The 21,766-nt window shown below is 45.8% G+C and overlaps 1 protein-coding gene and 4 non-coding genes across 7 annotated transcripts in view; all 5 read right to left on the bottom strand.

Moving 5' to 3' along the window:
- The window catches only part of rhbdf1b (rhomboid 5 homolog 1b (Drosophila)), a 98,266-nt gene that overhangs the window by 61,275 nt on the left and 15,225 nt on the right, over nucleotides 1–21,766 (bottom strand). The window lies entirely within an intron of this gene.
- Nucleotides 490–583, bottom strand: trnai-uau (transfer RNA isoleucine (anticodon UAU)). Its single transcript has 2 exons — nucleotides 546–583; nucleotides 490–525 (listed from the first exon to the last, which is right to left on the bottom strand). It is a non-coding gene; the product is annotated as a tRNA-Ile (tRNA).
- Nucleotides 16,332–16,425, bottom strand: trnai-uau (transfer RNA isoleucine (anticodon UAU)). Its single transcript has 2 exons — nucleotides 16,388–16,425; nucleotides 16,332–16,367 (listed from the first exon to the last, which is right to left on the bottom strand). It is a non-coding gene; the product is annotated as a tRNA-Ile (tRNA).
- On the bottom strand, nucleotides 17,658–17,751 carry trnai-uau (transfer RNA isoleucine (anticodon UAU)). Its single transcript has 2 exons — nucleotides 17,714–17,751; nucleotides 17,658–17,693 (listed from the first exon to the last, which is right to left on the bottom strand). It is a non-coding gene; the product is annotated as a tRNA-Ile (tRNA).
- On the bottom strand, nucleotides 18,985–19,078 carry trnai-uau (transfer RNA isoleucine (anticodon UAU)). The gene is made up of 2 exons: nucleotides 19,041–19,078; nucleotides 18,985–19,020 (listed from the first exon to the last, which is right to left on the bottom strand). It is a non-coding gene; the product is annotated as a tRNA-Ile (tRNA).

The raw sequence follows: 21,766 nt of genomic DNA, 5'->3' as shown, positions 1-21,766 counted from the left end.
GTGTTTATGAAGTCTACGATAAGAAGAGAAAGGCCTCAAAGGTTAGAAATAAGACCAGAGTTTTTTTTTTTAGAATATTTTTAACGATGGCGTGCGATGTAAGCAAAGATTGGATTCCCCACAGACCACGCTGTTGCTGGTTTTCTGCTCGACAGGTACGCTAAGGTTCGGCATGCTTTTTGAAGAAATTCATTTCAGATTACTGCTAGAAAAAGTGCTGCAAGGCAGCTAAGAGCGAGCATGAGGATAACTGGGGGTTCTCTCTCATGCACTATTGTTCAAAAGGTGGAGATGGTGGTTATTTTCTGATATACGGAAACATCCTCCACCATACCGTCAATGAAAAAGGACAAGTTAAGGAGATACACAGAGTTTGATAGCTAATGTATTTGTATCCGTAGTAAAGGTTGTACACATTGTGCCTATGTAGAAACTGAGTTTATCTCAAGTGTTTTGTCATCCTGAGCTTGTTCTATTAAAGCTTCATAATGCTCCAGGTGAGGCTTGAACTCACAACCTCAGCATCACCTTGAACTTTACTGTCTTATAAGTACTGTGCGCTGACCGATTGCGCCACTGGAGCTTGTTAACTCCAATATTTCATTGTTACCTACACACTTCTTCCGGCTCTTGGAGAGTACAGACGCTTTTTTATCCTCTCCCTCCCTCGTTACCACAAGGCTCTTTGTCCTGTCTGTGCATGGCGCCTTCTGCATTTTTTCTGGAAACTTGAAATCATTAAAAATGGATCTGGTCAGTTGGTCTCTCAATGCGATTGACAAAAGTTTTTCAACGGTGAGAACGAGAGAAGGGGCTCCCGGATGCCCTTCTGGGACAGAGCCAGCTGGGTATATCATGGACTCCTGGAAACAGTGGAACCTGAAATGCCTCTCTCAACATCTGTAGATGTTTGGATATTCTTGGTTTTGGTGTTGGGATTCTTGCTGTTTGGCCTGAGCGGTTACCTGGCTTACCAGAAAATTAACGAGCTTTCGAGGAATTTTAGCTCAATCCCGGAGCTCAGGGATGGAATGCATTGCGCTGTGAACGCACAAACTCATATAATTGTCGAGATGAGTCAAAAGCTTGGAACTTTGGCTGAGATTCAGGCTCTGGCCCAGAAGGTGGATTCCATCAAGGAGCGAGTTGACGAATCAGCACGGATTGGGATAGATTAATTACGCCATTATTGGATCTAGAGGGGTTGAAGACCAACAGAACACTGTTGAGGTCTGACCTCATGAGGAAATTACTATGCAGTGATTTTCCCCAAAATGACTGTGCTTAAATTGCTCTGAAAAGCAAATAATCACATCAGCGCCAAGAAACTTCATTTCCCATGATGCTTTGCACACGGAAGCATTGTGATGACGTCACTGCCTAGTACCAGAAACACGTTCTGCGCATGTGCGGGAAGCCGTGGAGCTTTTCCCGCAAACTAAGACCATAAATCTTCAGCAGAGACAAAGAAACCTCGTTCTTTTGCCCAGGATACCTGGCGGTAAGGACACGCTTGTCAACGCTCCGACAACTTGAGCACGCGGAAGCTCTAAGTGCCAAGTTGAGCCCACGGAACTGCTGGAAACTAAACTGCAAGCCCATCAGATCTGCTCGTTTCTGCTCCCCTCCAGCTGATGTTTGAGGACACAGAACTGCGGAGGAAAGCAACAACTCCATCAAGCACGCTGTAAGTTATAACTCAGCACAGAAAGAAACTTTGCTGTCTCTGTCCAGCCCGTGGAGAAACACTCGTGGAGGTAAACAACGGAGAAAGCATCAAACCGACGGACGACGCCAAACTGCGGAGAAACACGGAGAACCGTCAAATCAAAACAGTGAGGGACGCTTCACTGTTCTGGTGATCAGAAACTCATCTCTTTCTCTCATTCTTTCCTTCTCCCGTTTCCTCTATAGTCTCAAATAAGCAATAAACTGCGTCTATTGCTTAAAAAGTAGCTTCGTGCTTTCCTCTTTCGTCCCAAACACGTCAGTCGGGTCATTTTGAAAGAATAAACTGCTTATTGATCATTGTTTGGTATCTTAAAATGGTTTCTGTCATGGCCAGGCTGAAACTAAAAGATATTAATTTGTGATTAATCTTTTGTGTTGTTTCATGATCTTTTGAAATGTTTTGAGTGATTTAAGGTTAAGTTACTACTGATTCTAAGTGCTTTGGAAGTTAAAGTGCAAGTTGCCACCCACACTTTAGCCAGACAAAGGGGTCAGCCATCTTGTATTCAAGACTCCATTTTGAATCCATACACACGCACACACACACACACACACACACACACACTACTCCTTTGTGAGAACAAAGGACCCCATTCATACATCCTCCATCACATGCAAACACATCCATCTTCAATCATATCACACGGTTATTATTCATCTATTCCACTGTTTATTCATTTGACAAATTGTTAATTAAATGTTATAAAATTCAGATTTTTGTGTCCAGTAGCTTTGTTGTGTCGAAGAGAAGTCTCTGCTCCGAGGATTCTACGAACTTCAAGAAAGACTGATAAGAGTTTTGGATTCATTTCCCTTTCTAATTAAAGGGTGGTGCCCCGAAGATATCTAAGAATATCTTAATTAATTAATAAATCAGTAAATAGTTCCATATTTACAGAATTTATTGAAGAATCCAAAAGTAAGTTAAAGCTTACGAATTGTTCGCTCCTAATAACCCCAACATTTTATTGGTGCCCCGTGTGAGGCTTGGATACACAGAGATTTCTATCCGGCACAAACAAACAAATAAATCCAAAGAGCTTGAATTAAAAATAATCAGTTGTTCATCCTTGAACCAGCAACAGAGTGGTGCTGATTTCGCTGAGCAGGAAGCTGCATCGAACTCTCACCAGTAACTCAGTGCTTCTTTAAAGGTGCAACGTGTTAATTAATTCTGGTTGACTTTTAGGTTAAAATTCAGTTTTTCCTTAAAGGTGCAATGTGTAATTAATTCTGGCTAACCTTTTAGGTTAAAATTCAGTTCCTCATTAAAGGTGCAGTATGTAAGTGATTCTGACTAACCCTTTTAGGCTAAAATTAACTGCTAATTTAGCGACTTTAACTCACAGTGGCTATTATAACTAACTGAAACCTTCACTCAAAGACTGATAACACCCTGTTTGCTAATATTCTGAAGGAATAACTAGCATATTTAACACCCAAGTGTTGTAAGACGTTGCTACGGCAACGCACCAGCTTTTGCTAAAATACTGAAAGGAATAGTATTTTAAGCGTCAGTCACGGCATTCCGTGCAATCTTAAAACGCTAAAACCTGTGCGCACAAAGGTTAATTTAGTGTTTTTCTGCTACAAAGCTAGCAGTTGCTGCCAAAGGTGCAGCCTTGAGCTATCTGCAGAAGCTCTACTAGGCTATTTTTGGTTCGGTTGTTAAAATGGAGGGACAGAGTAGTGACCTGACCAACTCCCAGCAACCAGGTGGCGCTGCGGCCCACGACTATGAACCTGGCCTACTTTCTGGACAAATATTGTCCAAACTGGTCGCGGTTGCTCGAGAACCCGACTACCCTTCTAGGGATTTCACTGAAGAACAGCGTAGCGACGAGCTAGAAGCTGTAATTGATCAAATAGAAAACCCGGATGGTACAAAACCAATCCAGGTTCACTTAGCTAAGTTAGCCTTGATCCTCTATCAGAGAGAACTCCAACATGATCGAGAGATCATGAAGCTCCAGAGCATGCTAGCTGAAAGGCAGCAAAATGGAAGGCAGAAGGATGACGAGGAGGAAGACAACACCGATTCTGGGGAAGATGGGGAGGAGACCCCGCCCCCTTCTGCTGATGACAACAGACAGTGGGAAGGGGGGAAACACCATGATTCTCTGGACGGACGCACGCCGCAGGGGAGAGATGAAGCTCATCTGTCCCAACCTTCGGTCCCGTTCCCTACACACACTCTAGGGCATTCAGGACCATCTAGGGGCCGAGGGCAATTCGCCCTCGAACCCCAGGTTGGACCACCACCCTCATCTTCACGGCCTTCTCAATCTGTGAGAAGTCGACCAGCTGAGCGGCACCTCTATTTAGACCGCTCCCCCAGTCCACGAAGGGTGCAAGGTGCCGGCTGGGGTTATGCACAAGCCCAAGCTGCACCTCAACCATCCACCCATCCTAGCTACTCCGGTATTCGGCATGCCGGTAACCAGCTGCATGACCAAGCATCATACGCCAGTCTGTACCCGGACAGAGCGTATTACGCAGAAGCCCCAGTTGAAAGACGCAGGCTGCACTACGCAGACGTGCCCCGGGAGGAGGACCTCCCAGGACACCCACGTGACGTGCCAGCAGCCCGCCACAGCATGCCGAACCCCGATTTGGGCCCCAGGAGTCAACATTGGGAGCCCAGAGCACACCAGCGATATCCAGCGCCTTCTGAGACAGACCGTGGGTCAGAGTCAGAGGATGACGCGCCGTACCGTGAGTCAGGGCTCCGTGTACGTCAAATTGAATCGCTAGCTAAAGACATAGAACGCTTTGATCCTAACACCAATGAATCCAATGTTGATGATTATCTCAGGGAGATAGAACGTTGTCTGCTTGATCTTCCAGCACCCTCTTCAAGGGAAAAGCTCAAGCTAATTTGGAAAACTACATCTAGAACGGTGCATGGTTTCATGGAAACTCTACCACCTGACATTCGAGATCGGTACTCCTCGCTCTGCCAAGCGTTGAGAGATGAATACGCCACGTATGCAGACTCCGCGTCAGCTACAATGGGGGCCTTCTCCATCAAACACGGGAGAAACGAACCCCCCAGAGAATATTATCGCCGACTCAAAAGTGCTTATTTCCAAGGTTGAAACGGCCCTGGGCTCGAGGAAGACCCTGCCTTCAGATCCCTGTTCATTCACAACCTGCACGAGTGTGTTCGCTCCGAAGTCTCAATGTATTGTCGGATGAAGAAACTGACAACTCAGGAGATTAGGAGATACGCTCAACAGGCTTGGGAAGCCGGCGGAAAGCCCCAAAAGCCTGACGCACATCACCGCGTCATGCACCTAGCTCCCGACGCCGAGCCGCGTTTGGAGCTTGAAGGCACAGAAGCTCCACCCACTAAGCCAAAATCTGCTAAACCTAGACCTGCTAAACCGCGAGAGCAGTCCCAATCTCCTCAACAGGGGAAGGGGGGTGCTGATTGGCCACCTAGGTCTGGACAATCAGACAGGAAGTGGCCCAACCAAAACCAACGGCAGGCAGGTCGGAACAATGGAAGGTTTAAGGAGCGCCGCCCACAGGTAGGTCCCGGACGCGAGTCCGCAGATGAGTTTCTGACCAAAGCCGACGTCCAGGAGATGTTTCAGCAGTTCCTAGCTAAACAGAAGGAACAGCTGAGATCTGCAGAAGAAACCCTTATACCAAAGTCGTCTTCTAAGAAGCCAGACCCAGAGCCAACGTCAGCATGACTAGGCGTGGCTCAAACCCCCAGCGTGGCCAGGACCTACCTGATCAGCTGGGGGAACACTACTGGTAGATCACAGGAGTCTCCTGAAATCTACCCCCCAGAGAAACTTGATACTAAATTTCTGAAGTTCCTTGGTGACTTAACAAACCATGATCATGCTCGCCGTTTGTACTGTAGCACCAACGTAGGTGGATGCATACAGGTTGATGCTCTGCTGGATACTGGCTCAGAAATCACCCTGATATGCTCCACACTGTTCCATCGCTTGTCTGACACCATGCGGTCGCTCGGGAAACCAGTCCAGGTAGAACCCTGTGACCTGAAAATCACCAGCTACACCCAGACCCTGGAGTGTATCACTCACCGGGCGTGGCTGGACATCACCTTCCAAGACATGACTCTGGTTCACCCGTTTTATGTCTGCCAGCTAGACACTGAACCACTTCTCATTGGTCAGGACCTGCTTGAACGTCTAGCTACCCTCATCGACTGCCAGAAGGGTCAACTGTGGGCCCAGGTGGACACACCTAAGCCCTGGAACCGAGATAGCAGCCGACCATCCTCCATTCTTGAGGTCAGCATAAGTGAGCCGCAAAACCCTTGTTCCAAGGTCATGCCCCTCCCTACGGCTCCCACAGACGATGTCCGCCTGCAAAGGCATGAAACCGCTCCTGGAACTCCGTTCCGCACACATTCATCTTTTCTCTGCTCGCTGAAGAACGTCAGCCTGCAGCCATATGCACCACACATAGTTGGTGGTCTTACCATCAACTGCACCCACATCTCAGATGCTCGCCTTGCTCTTTGGTCTGAAAAGTCAGCCATCAGCCAGCAGACGTTTGAACACCTGCGTCAGAAGGACCCCCTTCTGGTCAGTGTGACACGTAGCCATCGGCTCTTGTCACCTACTTGGCCGCAGAGGCTCCTGAAAGCGCCAGAGGTCTGCTCTCTGACTATCCAACTTGGAGCAAGACAGCTCACACATACATTCAGCATCATACCACAGCTTGATCCACCTGCACTCATTGGAGCAGATCTGCTGGTTCGACTCGGTGCCCAGCTGGACACTTGCAATCAAGTCCTTTGGGCCCGGGCCACACCATCCTCTGAGCCTGGCTCAGAAGGCCCTGAACACTTGCTGTCCGGTCAGACCATTCCACAGGCCTGCCGTGCAGTGGTTGAGGCCAGCACGGTTCTGCCCCCACAGGTCAAAGGAGTGCCTGTTCGTCTGACTCTGATGAAGCATCAGAAGCTGCCAGGCACACAGGCCTTCTTCCAGCCATCACCACACTTCTTGGAGCTCAACTTAGCCGTCTGTGGCACGCCACTCTTGGAGCTGAACAATCGTTCTGCCTACTTGTTGGTCGAAAATCCGACCCGGAGTCCTATCCACATGCCGGCAGGAAAGCCCTTGGGCATGCTGATAGATAGCTCATTCCATGACTTCGAACTTTCAGTCCCCGTGATCGGACAACTTCCGTTGTTCTTGAATGACAGACAGGTTGGTGCAGACACATTCAGTACTTTCCCTTCACAAATGATTACCATCAAGCGGCATGAAGCCCTTCCTGAGGAACCCATTTGCAGTGCAACCTTAGATACTGACGGCGGTCAGTGTCTAACGGTTTTTGCAATAAATACTCAACCCTCTGAGTCACCGGTTGAAAGCCCGGAACACCAGAGACCCTCCTCCTCTGAACCTTATGACGGCTTCGAGGCCGAAGTCAGCCAGCAGCTTGACAAAGCGGATGCGCTGGAGTCAGAGGAGCAGAGAGCAGAGCTTAGAAGCCTGTTCTATGAGTTTCAGTCCATCTTATCCAGGGACTCCCTGGACTGTGGACTCACAAACCTGCATACGGTTCGCATTCCAACGAACCCGAATGCCCCTCCTACTTTTGTACGTCAGTACAAGATTCCCCTCGCTGCTTATGAGTCGATCCAGGAGATCCTCGATCAGCTGAAGGAGAAAAACATCATCAGAGAGTGTAACTCCACTTACAACTCTCCCATCTGGCCGGTTCTGAAACCGACTGGGAAATGGCGTCTCACCATAGACTATCGTGCACTGAACAAACAAGTACCTCTCTCCAGGTGGCCTATGATCCATTTAGATCAGGAGCTAGCCAGAGTCAGAGATGCTCGTTTCTTCTCTACGGTTGACGTAGCCAACGGCTTCTGGACCATGAAGGTTGAGCCGGCGGACCAGTATAAACTGGCTTTCTCCTTTGGAAATCGCCAATATACTTGGAACCGCTGCCCCTTTGGCTACTCTAACTCACCTGCCGAGTTCAACATCTTCCTCCACAAAGCCATGTCAGATGCTGCTTCCAGAGGGAACCTCATATATGTCGATGACATCTTGATGAGGAGTCGAACCTTCGAGGAGCACCTGGCCGAACTCCGTCACGTGCTGCAACAGCTCGCTGACGCCGGAGCTAAATTGGCGATTCTCAAGGGACAGTGGTGTCGAACCAAAGTGGAGTATGTTGGACTGCTGGTTGGCCCTAATGGAGTCGAGCCCCAAGCGGGACGCATTAGAGCCATTCAGGACATCAAAGCCCCAGCTAATCTGACTGAACTCAGGAGCTTCCTCGGAGTCTGCATCTACTCCAGACAGTTCATTGAGGAGTACGCTGAAACAGCGAGGCCCCTCACTGAGCTGCTTCAGAACGACACACCTTTCGTGTGGGACAGACCCCAAGAACACTCCTTCCAGTTCCTAAAACAGAAGTTGGCGTCCGCACCCTGTCTGGCTTACCCAGACAAGGATAAAGAGTTCTACATAGAGGCTACTTTCTCCTCTCACTGCCTGAGCGCTGCTTTGAAGCAGAAACACGATCAGGACATGAGAGTTGTGGCATACGCCAGCAAGCCTCTGAGCAAGGTGGAACTCCAGTTCTCAGACTGCGAGAGAGCTCTCCTCTCTACAGTCTGGGCCGTCGAAAACTTTCGTAGTTACATCGGTGGACAGAAAGTGATCATTGAAACGTGTCATCAGCCTGTTACCTTCCTAAACAGCCAGCGTCTGCGCGAAGGAAGAGTGTCAAACAGCCGCATTGCGACGTGGATGATGGTGCTCCAAGGATACAACATTGAGGTCAAGTATGGTCAGAACACCAAGCTAGCGCTAGGACAAGGGCTAGCAGGCTGCCAGCACTGTGACTCTGACTCCATCATGGGCCCCCTGGACACACCTGCCGCAGTCTACCCAACCGCATCCAATCATCGCTACTTTGATGAGAATGTTTGCCAAGGGCTTCCGAAAGTTTACACTGATGGATGCTCCTACCTTCACGAAGGCCAGCTCCGTGCTGGGGTTGGAGTTGTTTGGGTGGACTGTGACACTAAGCAACCAAATCACTACCGGTTGGGCCAAAAGTCTAGTCAGTACGCCGAAATTGCTGCAGTGTTGATAACCCTCCAGCAGGCGGCAGCCTTGGACATCACTCAAATCGTCCTTTGCTCTGATTCAAACTACGCTAGACACAGCTTCATTTCTCACTTCCCCATGTGGAAGGAGAACCACATGAAAAACTCCAGGAACAGAGACGTGAAACACTCGGAGTTATTCCTAGCGTGTGATCTGCTCACCACTGAGAAAGGCATAATGGTCTACTGGAAAAAGGTCAAAGGTCACTCCAGGACCCTAGGTCCGGAGAAAGATGGTAATGACGAAGCAGACCGCCTTGCTAAGCTCGGTGCTGACCAGGGAACCTGCTGGGAATTCAAAGACGAGTGGCTTCCACCCAAGGCTGTTCACGAGGTCTGCGCGATTACTCGTCGCCATGCTAAACAGGCAGACGAACCTCGGACCGTTGGGGTAACCGTGTTTCTAGGCAGACAACTACAGGACGCGGACCTAGTCACCATGCAGGAACAAGATCCTGACCTGAAGCTCATCCGCGAGCTTCTCCAAAAGGGCCCGATGCCTGAACAACCATCACCACCTAATGGCGCAAGCCGAGATTTGGTAAACCTGCATCGTCAACTCACGCACCTGAAACTACAAAACGATTTGTTAGTTTACATGCGTGACGATCACAGCCCGCCGCGCTGGGTCGTTCCACTCGACCACAGAGGAGTAATGCTTGCCTACGCCCACGACACTCCGGTTGGAGGTCACCGCGGAGCAAAAGCTACGCTCGCGTCACTGACAGAAGTAGCATATTGGCCGTCGATGTCCAAGGACGTACACAGCTATGTCCAAGGTTGCCTCATCTGTGCCCAGTTTCAACCCTCCCAGCCGCTTGCTAGAGCACCACTGCAACGCAGGGGAATAACCTTCCCTTGGTCCCACCTGCAGATCGACTGGGTTGGACCGGTTCCCAAATCGGCAAGAGGAAACAAATATATGCTAACTGTAACTTGCAGTTTCACAAAGTGGGTTGAGTGCCTTCCAGCGCCACACGATACAGCCGTCACAACCGCTGTACTGCTGATTAACCACGTTTTCAGTCGATGGGGACTTCCACTCTGCATTGACTCTGACCGAGGAACTCATTTCACATCCAGTGTAATGACGTCCCTGTTTGAACTTCTGGGAGTGGAAGTGAGATTCCACCTTCCCTATCACCCACAGTCATCCGGACAGGTCGAACGGATGAACCGCACGGTCGTCTCTATGCTCAAAAAGTACGTCTGCTCCACTGGGAAGGACTGGGACGTCAAGCTCCCTCTGGTCCTGATGGCCATACGGTCCACTCCACAGCGATCCACGGGGGTTACGCCCTTTGAGATGATGACCGGCAGACTGATGACTCTACCACTGCACCTCCTGTATCACCCAGAGGATGTCAGTGTTGCCACTGCCTATACCGCTCATCAGTATGTGGCAGACTTGAAAACACACCTCAGAGCTACGTTCGCGCACGCTCAGAAGAAACTGGAGACCAACGTAGAAGGCGCTAAAGCCTACTACGACCAAAAGACAACCAGCCGCGAATACGAGGTGGGTGACAAAGTATTCTACTTTCGGTTCGCCCAACCGGCACGCAAAGCTAAGAAGTTCCTGCCCTGCTGGTCAGGACCATTTGAGATCGTGGCAAAACTCTCTCCAGTTGCATACAGGTTACGCATCACCAAAGCGAGACAGGAGCCTGTCTACAAATGGGTGCATGCAAACCAAATCAAACCCTACGTCAAACCATCCCCGCGGGTACAGAGACCAGACTCCCCGCAGGAGGTAGACGTAGTCGCTACATAGTTCTATGCATGGAAATGGAAAAGGGGGGGGAAGTGCACGTTTAACCCACTAACATGTACTAACCGACAAAGAACCAAGCCCCCCCCCGCCGTCACTTTCACTAACCAAGAGAAACTCCTTCCTAGACCGCTAACAGGATGTACCTACTAAAACCTTACAGAGTACTCTGGTACTTATACTAGGCTCTGATTAATGAATCTCTACGTGCAATCAAGACTTTGTCTGAAACCATACATCAGGATATTGTGTACACACGAGTGGTGAGAGATTTGATGCAGGACCTGCTCAGGGAAGTAAGTTCCACGCTGGACAGCTTGGTTGAAAGTCGTATTTCCCCGTACTTGGTACCACTGGACCTGCTCAAAGTTAGCTTGACAGCTGCTACCCCTCTACTGTGCACCTTTCACAAATCCACCTAGCGTACAGCCTAGGTAGTGCAATTCCCATTCACGTTGATGCAGAAAATTAGAACTCGGTTTCCTGTTACATGTTCCCATAATTGTGACACCTCACATCTATAGGTTTAAGTCGATGCTGAACATTGGTATTTGAAAGGACGGTAGGCATTTCCACTTTGAACTAGAAACCTGACACTCCATCACCTCAACCTCGAACAGCATGACTCAGAGATTGAGATCATGGACGCTTTCCGGGGTTGTAACTTTGCCTTCGATTTAGAAATTGACCAACAATTACTGATTGAAGGAACCAAATTTGCTAAGTTCACACAAAACCCGCGTGAACTTACTTTGACGCCCAAGACGCTACATTGACACAGATTATACGACTTTAATCTGCACATTGGTCGCCCTGGGGATGGAATGGCTCATCACGGCCGTGATAGCTTATTCCGCCTACAGGCGTGTTAATAAACTCCAAGATAAGATGCACTTGCTCACCTACGGTGTGCCTCGTAACCGCGTTCGGGGAGACTCCAAGCGTGAATGTACCACACCTGTCTAAAGGGGGTGAGCAACATTTTCTTTGTTATTCTGTAAACCTAAGAGTAGTTCTCAATTTAGTCTACCTCACATTTTTATCTGAGTGTTGCATTATGTCACATTCTTTATAAGCTACACACTGAATGTATGACCTAAGAATGTATTTTATGAGACCTCAAGGTTGCTATGAATTTTCTTGGATGTTATATGTTACATGTTTTTTTTTGGGGGTTTTCTGTATTTTTGTTTCTTACTTGGTCACATATTGACTAGTGGTTATGTGCCGGCCCAGCTCAGTCTGTCAATGACTCTGTCTGACACACCAGCACATTGTAGTACCTCTTAGTTTTATGGTCCTTGTTTTAGCCCAAAGACTGTCCTGATCCACCCTTTGGACCAAAAAGGGGGGAATCTTGGGACCACATAGGTCAATGCGCGTTTGCGAACTATGGACCTCGTACATCACCGCGTGCTCCATAAACTGAACTGTATGGCCGGCGGTGAGATGCCTTTGTGTCCACTCGTGGAGTTAACCGCACACCGACCTTCCTCCTTCTACACTACTACCTCTCGCATGGACGACATCATCATTGCGTACCACCTGCGTGAGTGGCTTCTTCTCGTTATGCGCGTTGGGGACTATCCCGTTTCCTATCCTCTTTGTGCCTGACCAGGATCAAAGACCAAAGGCGCCAGGATCCAAGACAAAGACCAAAGACAAAGGCGTCCAAGGAGACCAACGTCCTAAGGGACAAACCCACCTGTGCTTCCGACAATCAAGTCGACCTACGTTCATGAGGAACAAACCCATCTGTGCTTCCGACGATCGAGCTTTGGGCGCGATCCCCGAAACCAAAAGGGGGAATGTTGAGGGTCTGACCTCATGAGGAAATTACTATGCAGTGATTTTCCCCAAAATGACTGTGCTTAAATTGCTCTGAAAAGCAAATAATCACATCAGCGCCAAGAAACTTCATTTCCCATGATGCTTTGCACACGGAAGCATTGTGATGACGTCACTGCCTAGTACCAGAAACACGTTCTGCGCATGTGCGGGAAGCCGTGGAGCTTTTCCCGCAAACTAAGACCATAAATCTTCAGCAGAGACAAAGAAACCTCGTTCTTTTGCCCAGGATACCTGGCGGTAAGGACACGCTTGTCAACGCTCCGACAACTTGAGCACGCGGAAGCTCTAAGTGCCAAGTTGAGCCCACGGAACTGCTGGAAACTAAACTGCAAGCCCATCAGATCTGCTCGTTTCTGCTCCCCTCCAGCTGATGTTTGAGGACACAGAACTGCGGAGGAAAGCAACAACTCCATCAAGCACGCTGTAAGTTATAACTCAGCACAGAAAGAAACTTTGCTGTCTCTGTCCAGCCCGTGGAGAAACACTCGTGGAGGTAAACAACGGAGAAAGCATCAAACCGACGGACGACGCCAAACTGCGGAGAAACACGGAGAACCGTCAAATCAAAACAGTGAGGGACGCTTCACTGTTCTGGTGATCAGAAACTCATCTCTTTCTCTCATTCTTTCCTTCTCCCGTTTCCTCTATAGTCTCAAATAAGCAATAAACCGCGTCTATTGCTTAAAAAGTAGCTTCGTGCTTTCCTCTTTCGTCCCAAACACGTCAGTCGGGTCATTTTGAAAGAATAAACTGCTTATTGATCATTGTTTGGTATCTTAAAATGGTTTCTGTCATGGCCAGGCTGAAACTAAAAGATATTAATTTGTGATTAATCTTTTGTGTTGTTTCATGATCTTTTGAAATGTTTTGAGTGATTTAAGGTTAAGTTACTACTGATTCTAAGTGCTTTGGAAGTTAAAGTGCAAGTTGCCACCCACACTTTAGCCAGACAAAGGGGTCAGCCATCTTGTATTCAAGACTCCATTTTGAATCCATACACACGCACACACACACACACACACACACACACTACTCCTTTGTGAGAACAAAGGACCCCATTCATACATCCTCCATCACATGCAAACACATCCATCTTCAATCATATCACACGGTTATTATTCATCTATTCCACTGTTTATTCATTTGACAAATTGTTAATTAAATGTTATAAAATTCAGATTTTTGTGTCCAGTAGCTTTGTTGTGTCGAAGAGAAGTCTCTGCTCCGAGGATTCTACGAACTTCAAGAAAGACTGATAAGAGTTTTGGATTCATTTCCCTTTCTAATTAAAGGGTGGTGCCCCGAAGATATCTAAGAATATCTTAATTAATTAATAAATCAGTAAATAGTTCCATATTTACAGAATTTATTGAAGAATCCAAAAGTAAGTTAAAGCTTACGAATTGTTCGCTCCTAATAACCCCAACAACACTAAGGCAGAGAGAAAGTTATCTCTGTCTGTCCCCAAAACAATTTTTATTTAAATCTGGTGCCCTTGGAGCCTGTGAGGCTGAAGTTTAAACTCCCCTCGGAAGAAATGTGGAATGCTGCCGTTGCTATGGAAACTCTTTCTCCCAATCCCAGCCTGGGCGGGAATGTGACCGGTGAAGGCTGTGGAACCGTATCTAGGAGTCAATGTGCCCTCTAATCCATTATCTCCCTCCCCTGTCCAAACGGAGGTGATGAGCGCTGCTCCGAGCAGCTGCGCAAATTGAAGTGAGGAGTCCATACCCTACCGCCCCACCTAGTGGACACTTATGTTGTGTAATGTCTGAAGTCTGTGTGCATATCTGTCTGAGGTGTTTTTTTGCATAGCAAAGCTACCCTCTATTTTTCCCTCCCCCCCGACTCTATAAACCGTCTTGATCTATTACGGTACCGTGACTTGGGCTGAAAGTGACCACAGTCACCAATTCTTGTCATGTTTTTATGTTTGTATGTCTGATCTCAGAATTGTGTGTACTGAAACTCTAATTTCCCTCTGGGATTAATAAAGTATTATTGAACTGAATTGAATTGAATTAAATTGAATTGAGGGTAACTCTGAAGTGCCTTTTTTCTCCCTTCCCCGACTCTATCCTCATATGAACCCTCTTGATCTATTACGGTAGCGCGACTCGGGTTGCGAATGACCACAGTCACCAATTCTTGTCATGTGTCTATGTATGTATGTCTGATCTCAGAATTGTGTGTACTGAAACTCTAATTTCCCTCAAGGATTAATAAAGTGTTTTTGAATTGAATTGAATTGAATTTGAATCACTTCTCCAAATTAATCCCTTTTTGCCACCCTCTATGTCGCCAATAAAGTTCTACCGTGTCACAGACTACAACACATCACAGAGTAGAGGTTCTGAGTGAGATTTAATTGTCACAAAAAAAAACTGCTGTTTGAGAACAAAACAGGATTTTACCACTGAATGATCCAGACACTGGAACAGAGAATCTGTTGGTAAGAATGGGATTCAAGAGGTAGATATTCCAGGAGAGAGTTGAACACAAAACCTCAGCATTACTCTCCTGGTAACTGACATATAAGTACCACATGCTTAACAGTTGCCACACTGGAGATATGAAGTTTAGTCTTTAGTTGGTCTGAAAGATATATATATATATATATATATATATATATATATATATATATATATATATATATATATATATATATATATATAAATATTGAGCAATTGCCTAATCTGAGACCCATAGTTGTTGAGGATAAAACCGCCAAGGTCCCTGCCTTCGGCTACCACCCGACACACACTGCATCCGACGCCTTAGGCCCCTCCCACGAGTGGTGAGCTCATGGAAAGGGGGACCCATGTCTCCTCTTTGGGCTGTGCCCGGCTGGGCTCCATGGGTAAAAGCCCAGCCACCAGACGCTCGCCAACATGCCCCAACTGCAGGGTGTTTCTCAATGCCAAGAAACCTCGCCTTGATGTCATGGCCCCACCCCGGATGCCTAGGAGATACGTGGTCAGGAACTGCCAAGACGTGTTCCAATGTTCATGTTCTACCAAGGCGTGTGTTCTCTGTTTGTTAGCCATTTAGCTAGTTGAGCAAGGTTACACATGAGGTGTCTTGTAGCCTAGCCGAGGTAAAAAAAAATTTCCAGAACACACGCGGTATTATCAAAAGGATGGTGGATCAGAAGCTGGCAGCTACTTCGGGGGAAATTTCAAGTTTAAATGTATGTCAATGGTTTTAAAATGTTTTTTTTTAGATCCAAAGAAGTTATCTATGGTTGGTTAGTTGCTTAGTAGTTGCAGCTTCGGTGGCTAGCGGGTTTTAACTCACATACATATTTTATTTAACAAATATATATACAGTTTCAAAAGTAAAATGCTCGTTATTAATTTATATTGAAACTTACATGTTTAAAATATTATATATAATTAGTCTGTTTCATTTAACCGATTTCTTTTGACCAATGATGGACAGTGTCCTCGTGTCAAGGAGCCTGACCTGGTAAGTCATGGGCTTGTGAGGCCAGGCAACTTGACATTGAGAAACGCCCCAGACCTGGTTCCAGAGGGGGGGGGGCGTTTGGGCGAGTGAACACTGTTTCCATTTGTCTTGGTCTTCATTGGGGTCAAAAGGGGAAAATAAGTCAATAAATCTCTTAATATTTATTGAACTATAAATACAAAACAAACTCAAAACATTAAAAGTAATGGTGTGTTGGAATTCTTCGGGTCCTTTCTTCAATCTAGCAGTGTCGGCAGTTGGCCACACAGGTGCCCGATGTATTTATTTTTTCATATAGAAAAAATGAATATATCGGCCCGTCAGTCTACATGTCAGCCTCTAGTCTTGCTATCCTGAGCTTGTTCTATTAAGGCTTCAAAATGCTCCAGGTGAGGATCGAACTCACAACCTCAGCATCACCTTGAACTTTACTGTCTTATAAATACTGTGCGCTGACCGATTGCGCCACTGGAGCTTGCTAACCCCATTCTTTCATTGTTGCCTACACATCACTTCTCCAAATCAACCCCTTTTAACCACCCTCTACATCGCCAATAAAGTTCTGCCATGTCACAGACTGAAGCATATCACCGAGAAGAGGTTCTTAGATGGATTTTATTGTCACAAAGAAACCAGCTGTTTGAGAACAGAACGATTTTACCACTGAATGTCCCAGACTCTGGATGTTATACAACATTTGAACATAAAATAGAGAATCTGTTGGTAAGAATGAAATAGAAACTGTGCTCCAAGTGAAATTTGAACTCACAACCTCAGCATTGCATCATTGCTCAGTGATGTTTTATACAACACACCTATCTGTTGCACCACTGGAGAAGTCAAAGGTAGACACTAGTTGTAAAATTTTAATCCATAAGATGTGAAAATATTGAGTGATTATCTGATCTGAGACTGGGAATGCGGTTAAAGTTATGAGTATTGTAATGTCAAATTTCCATAGGAATAAACTTTGGTGAGAAATATTAAAGGTATAGCAGAGGATCTTGTTCTTCCAGGTGGATCATCTGAACCATTGGTTTGCATAAATGTCAATTATTTTGATGAAGCTATCTCACAAGGCCATTGTCATATGTGCTCCTTCCCTGGTTAATTTTCACTTCCTGCGCATGAGCACTCTTAATGTGTAGAAAGATACACCTTCATTTCTCGCCGTTTTCACCGGTTCTTTTGAAAATGGCTGAGAGTTGCAAGAGAAAAAGTGTTTATGAAGTCTACGATAAGAAGAGAAAGGCCTCAAAGGTTAGAAATAAGACCAGAGTTTTTTTTTTAGAATATTTTAAACGATGGCGTGCGATGTAAGCAAAGATTGGATTCCCCACAGACCACGCTGTTGCTGGTTTTCTGCTCGACAGGTACGCTAAGGTTCGGCATGCTTTTTGAAGAAATTCATTTCAGATTACTGCTAGATAAAGTGCTGCAAGGCAGCTAAGAGCGAGCATGAGGATAACTGGGGGTTCTCTCTCATGCACTATTGTTCAAAAGGTGGAGATGGTGGTTATTTTCTGATATACGGAAACATCCTCCACCATACCGTCAATGAAAAAGGACAAGTTAAGGTGATACACAGAGTTTGATAGCTAATGTATTTGTATCCGTAGTAAAGGTTGTACACATTGTGCCTATGTAGAAACTGAGTTTATCTCAAGTGTTTTGTCATCCTGAGCTTGTTCTATTAAAGCTTCATAGTGCTCCAGGTGAGGCTTGAACTCACAACCTCAGCATCACCTTGAACTTTACTGTCTTATAAGTACTGTGCGCTGACCGATTGCGCCACTGGAGCTTGCTAACCCCATTCTTTCATTGTTACCTACACATCACTTCTCCAAATCAACCCCTTTTAACCACCCTCTACATCGCCAATAAAGTTCTGCCATGTCACAGACTGAAACATATCACCGAGAAGAGGTTCTTAGATGGATTTTATTGTCACAAAGAAACCAGCTGTTTGAGAACAGAACGATTTTACCACTGAATGTCCCAGACTCTGGATGTTATACAAAATTTGAACATAAAATAGAGAATCTGTTGGTAAGAATGAAATAGAAACTGTGCTCCAAGTGAAATTTGAACTCACAACCTCAGCATTGCATCATTGCTCAGTGATGTTTTATACAACACACCTATCTGTTGCACCAATGGAGAGGTCAAAGGTGGACACTAGTTGTAAAATTTTAATCCATAAGATGTGAAAATATTGAGTGATTATCTGATCTGAGACTGGGAATGCGGTTAAAGTTTATGAGTATTGTAATGTCAAATTTCCATAGGAATAAACTTTGGTGAGAAATATTAAAGGTATAGCAGAGGATCTTGTTCTTCCAGGTGGATCATCTGAACCATTGGTTTGCATAAATGTCAATTATTTTGATGAAGCTATCTCACAAGGCCATTGTCATATGTGCTCCTTCCCTGGTTAATTTTCACTTCCTGCGCATGAGCACTCTTAATGTGTAGAAAGATACACCTTCATTTCTCGCCGTTTTCACCGGTTCTTTTGAAAATGGCTGAGAGTTGCAAGAGAAAAAGTGTTTATGAAGTCTACGATAAGAAGAGAAAGGCCTCAAAGGTTAGAAATAAGACCAGAGTTTTTTTTTCAGAATATTTTAAACGATGGCGTGCGATGTAAGCAAAGATTGGATTCCCCACAGACCACGCTGTTGCTGGTTTTCTGCTCGACAGGTACGCTAAGGTTCGGCATGCTTTTTGAAGAAATTCATTTCAGATTACTGCTAGAAAAAGTGCTGCAAGGCAGCTAAGAGCGAGCATGAGGATAACTGGGGGTTCTCTCTCATGCACTATTGTTCAAAAGGTGGAGATGGTGGTTATTTTCTGATATACGGAAACATCCTCCACCATACCGTCAATGAAAAAGGACAAGTTAAGGTGATACACAGAGTTTGATAGCTAATATATTCGTATCCGTAGTAAAGGTTGTACACATTGTGCCTATGTAGAAACTGAGTTTATCTCAAGTGTTTTGTCATCCTGAGCTTGTTCTATTAAAGCTTCATAATGCTCCAGGTGAGGCTTGAACTCACAACCTCAGCATCACCTTGAACCTTACTGTCTTATAAGTACTGTGCGCTGACCGATTGCGCCACTGGAGCTTGTTAATTCCAATATTTCATTGTTACCTACACACTTCTTCCGGCTCTTGGAGAGTACAGACGCTTTTTTCTCCTCTCCCTCCCTCCTTACCACAAGGCTCTTTGTCCTGTCTGTGCATGGCGCCTTCTGCATTTTTTCTGGAAACTTGAAATCATTAAAAATGGATCTGGTCAGTTGGTCTCTCAATGCGATTGACAAAAGTTTTTCAACGGTGAGAACGAGAGAAGGGGCTCCCGGATGCCCTTCTGGGACAGAGCCAGCTGGGTATATCATGGACTCCTGGAAACAGTGGAACCTGAAATGCCTCTCTCAACATCTGTAGATGTTTGGATATTCTTGGTTTTGGTGTTGGGTTTCTTGCTGTTTGGCCTGAGCGGTTACCTGGCTTACCAGAAAATTAACGAGCTTTCGAGGAATTTTAGCTCAATCCCGGAGCTCAGGGATGGAATGCATTGTGCTGTGAACGCACAAACTCATATAATTGTCGAGATGAGTCAAAAGCCTGGAACTTTGGCTGAGATTCAGGCTCTGGCCCAGAAGGTGGATTCCATCAAGGAGCGAGTTGACGAATCAGCACGGATTGGGATAGATTAATTACGCCATTATTGGATCTAGAGGGGTTGAAGACCAACAGAACACTAAGGCAGAGAGAAAGTTATCTCTGTCTGTCCCCAAAACAATTTTTATTTAAATCTGGTGCCCTTGGAGCCTTTGAGGCTGAAGTTTAAACTCCCCTCGGAAGAAATGTGGAATGCTGCCGTCGCTATTGAAACTCTTTCTCCCAATCCCAGCCTGGGCGGGAATGTGACCGGTGAAGGCTGTGGAACCGTATCTAGGAGTCAATGTGCCCTCTAATCCATTATCTCCCTCCCCTGTCCAAATGGAGGTGATGAGCGCTGCTCCGAGCAGCTGCGCGAATTGAAGTGTGGAGTCCATACCCTACCGCCCCACCTAGTGGACACTTATGTTGTGTAATGTCTGAAGTCTGTGTGCATATCTGTCTGAGGTGTTTTTTTGCATAGCAAAGCTACCCTCTATTTTTCCCTCCCCCCCGACTCTATCCTCATATAAACCGTCTTGATCTATTACGGTACCGTGACTTGGGCTGAAAGTGACCACAGTCACCAATTCTTGTCATGTTTTTATGTTTGTATGTCTGATCTCAGAATTGTGTGTACTGAAACTCTATTTTCCCTCTGGGATTAATAAAGTATTATTGAACTGAATTGAATTGAATTAAATTGAATTGAGGGTAACTCTGAAGTGCCTTTTTTCTCCCTTCCCCGACTCTATCCTCATATGAACCCTCTTGATCTATTACGGTAGCGCGACTCGGGTTGCGAATGACCACAGTCACCAATTCTTGTCATGTGTCTATGTATGTATGTCTGATCTCAGAATTGTGTGTACTGAAACTCTAATTTCCCTCAAGGATTAATAAAGTGTATTTGAATTGAAATGAATTGAATTTGAATCACTTCTCCAAATGAATCCCTTTTTGCCACCCTCTACGTCGCCAATAAAGTTCTACCGTGTCACAGAGTAGAGGTTCTGAGTGAGATTTAATTGTCACAAAAAAAAACAGCTGTTTGAGAACAAAACAGGATTTTACCACTGAATGATCCAGACACTGGAACAGAGAATCTGTTGGTAAGAATGGGATTCAAGAGGTAGATATTCCAGGAGAGAGTTGAACACAAAACCTCAGCATTACTCTGCTGGTAACTGACATATAAGTACCACATGCTTAACAGTTGCCACACTGGAGATATGAAGTTTAGTCTTTAGTTGGTCTGAAAGATATATATATATATATATATATATATATATATATATATATATATATATATATATATATATATATATATATATATATATATAATATTGAGCAATTGCCTAATCTGAGACCCATAGTTGTTGAGGATAAAACCGCCAAGGTCCCTGCCTTCGGCTACCACCCGACACACACTGCATCCGACGCCTTAGGCCCCTCCCACGAGTGGTGAGCTCATGGAAAGGGGGACCCACGTCTCCTCTTTGGGCTGTGCCCAGCTGGGCTCCATGGGTAAAAGCCCAGCCACCAGACGCTCGCCAACATGCCCCAACTGCAGGGTGTTTCTCAATGCCAAGGAACCTCGCCTTGATGTCATGGCCCCACCCCGGATGCCTAGGAGATACGTGGTCAGGAACTGCCAAGACGTGTTCCAATGTTCATGTTCTACCAAGGCGTGTGTTCTCTGTTTGTTAGCCGTTTAGCTAGTTGAGCAAGGTTACACATGAGGTGTCTTGTAGCCTAGCCGAGGTAAAAAAAATTTCCAGAACACACAAAAGGATGGTGGATCAGAAGCTGGCAGCTACTTCGGGGGAAATTTCAAGTTTAAATGTATGTCAATGGTTTTAAAATGTTTTATTTTTAGATCCAAAGAAGTTATCTATGGTTGGTTAGTTGCTTAGTAGTTGCAGCTTCGGTGGCTAGCGGGTTTTAACTCACATACATATTTTATTTAACAAATATTTATACAGTTTCAAAAGTAAAATGCTCGTTATTAATTTATATTGAAACTTACATGTTTAAAATATTATATATAATTAGTCTGTTTCATTTAACCGATTTCTTTTGACCAATGATGGACAGTGTCCTCGTGTCAAGGAGCCTGACCTGGTAAGTCATGGGCTTGTGAGGCCAG

Source organism: Nothobranchius furzeri, chromosome 16 (genome assembly GCF_043380555.1).
Source record: "Nothobranchius furzeri strain GRZ-AD chromosome 16, NfurGRZ-RIMD1, whole genome shotgun sequence".
In the NCBI taxonomy this organism is placed as follows: domain Eukaryota; kingdom Metazoa; phylum Chordata; class Actinopteri; order Cyprinodontiformes; family Nothobranchiidae; genus Nothobranchius; species Nothobranchius furzeri.
The sequence above is the reverse complement of the archived record's forward strand: the minus strand, read 5'-3'. Positions and strand labels throughout refer to the sequence as shown.